Below are 2,128 nucleotides of genomic sequence, written 5' to 3'. Positions count from 1 at the left end.
GTTTAATATTTTTTTAACTATCTTAATCATGTTTGATTAGTTTGTTCATAATATTTCCTTTCTCAATATTTATAACTTTAAATTACTTTTCATTCTCTAAAGTTATACAACCTTCATTTTTTTACTTGGTAAAATTGTACACACTGGGGCTTGGTTCTACATTAAGAGGTGTTTACAATTGAACTCAAAATATGAATATCAATGGTTTCTTCTTTTTCAAAGGTGGCTTGCCGGGTGGTTATAGGAGAGAGACAGGCTGCACAATTAAACACTAACCTTGTCAAGGTAATATATCCATGTTTAGTTGTCGAGAGTAATATAGCACGCGACATCAGCCATTAAAGTTTCCATTCAACACATGTCAATGTTATATATCTATGTTTAGCTGTCTATCTGTTATTCCATTAATTTTGATATCCATTTCTTTTGGCTTATAAATATACCCATGTATTGTCACATATAGTACATTCTATTCATATTTACAAAGTATTGTAAAATATTGCACTACCTATGTGACTTTTTAATACATGTTTGTTCATTTGATTTTCATTTTAGAGATATGGGAGGACTGATGAACTGATCCAAATTATCCAAGAGAAACTCAAGCAAATTGAGCATGAGTACGCAAGGTGCATCTTATAAAGTACTACATTTTTGCCATATTTTCAAGTCTATGTGCTTACTTAACTTTTGTTCATCTTTATTTGTAGTTTATTAGTAAATTTATCTTGGGATTACCTGTAGCAGGGAAAATACAAATCAGCTGAAGAGATGTACATGTATGCTCATTAGTTTTTACCTCAAATGAGGTAATATTAGGTCTTCATCTTATTGTAAAGTTAAAGAGAGACATATAAATATCCTTGCATGTATCGTGATGCATAAACTGTTCTTATTAACTTCATACATCAAAGTAATCGATTATGTGTGTAATTATATAAAATGAGAGAACTTGTACATTTCAAGTGAGGTATCTCTTTATTGGAAGCCTTTTATTGATTTAGATGTTTAAGGTATCAGTAGATAGCTAGACTAGATAGGGATGCATGAGATAAGACTTGTAGAGTTTGCGACTAAAAGTTCCAATAAACCAACACCCAATTTAGGAGTGTTTCTTTTTTCTAGTGTTTGTATGAATCACTTGTCTTAGATTGCGATCCTTGGAACAATATTAACAAAAATGTTATCAATTTATTTTTAAATAATCATGTTGTATTGTATATTTTTTAGGTACATGGGTTCTCATCGCTTGTGCCGCTTCGAATTTTAGTATTTTTCATGGTCCGCGGGTGAACTTGAAGTTTCTATAACCCTAGATATTAGAAAGTTATAAACATATTAGATCATATCATTGTATTGCTTATGTTAATATTGAGATTGTGTCTCAGCAGAAAATATACTTTTTATTATTTATATTTCATGGTTGCATTTTCCTATTGTATTATAATAAATAAATGTTGTCATAATACATATAAACTTGGTTTTACGTTAATCACCATTGTTTCTTAATTACAACAAAATTAATGTTACAATAGATACAACTATTGTGGATATGTTGCGAACTTGATGATTTCATAAGAAAACACCTTAGTAGATTTTACTTAGTGAAAAATGTAGCACTCGACGGATAAGGAATATAGTCCCGACGGATGACTCAATATAGTCCCGATAGATGATGATCAATTATCCATCGAGTGAGTAGCTTGTGTAATAATGAGTCTGTAGCACATTTCTGCATACACCTTGTTTAGATTCTGTAGTAGCACTCAAGTCATGTTGACTTTAATTAGATATGCAAGATAGGTTGATTAATTGTACATAGATGATGTTTTGTAATTCTGCATAAATGAAATGAAGTCAAGTGCCAGATAACTACCCGACGGATAAACAACAATGCCACTCAACGGATGATCAACAAGGCAACCCAACGGATGATCATGTACCCGACGAATAATCAATTCAAACATATGTTGACAGTGACAACACAGTCACTTGCGTCGAGTGTACGCAAAAGGAATGTGGAAGCCTATTCAACTAGGTTTTAGAGAACAAAGAAGGATTGCCATTTCCATGCTATTATGAAGATATTCAAAGATGTTGGAATAGAGTAATAAAGCAGCATAGTATT

The 2,128-nt window shown here is 31.6% G+C and overlaps 1 long non-coding RNA gene across 1 annotated transcript; it reads left to right on the top strand.

Moving 5' to 3' along the window:
* Positions 1–491: 491 nt before the first annotated feature.
* Positions 492–1,342, top strand: LOC141677548 (uncharacterized). Its single transcript, XR_012557455.1, has 3 exons — positions 492–629; positions 711–809; positions 1,231–1,342. It is a non-coding gene; the product is annotated as an uncharacterized LOC141677548 (long non-coding RNA).
* The last annotated feature ends 786 nt before the right edge of the window (positions 1,343–2,128 follow it).

Source organism: Apium graveolens, chromosome 8, assembly GCF_009905375.1.
Source record: "Apium graveolens cultivar Ventura chromosome 8, ASM990537v1, whole genome shotgun sequence".
Classification (NCBI taxonomy): Eukaryota; Viridiplantae; Streptophyta; class Magnoliopsida; order Apiales; family Apiaceae; genus Apium; species Apium graveolens.
The sequence above is the reverse complement of the archived record's forward strand: the minus strand, read 5'-3'. Positions and strand labels throughout refer to the sequence as shown.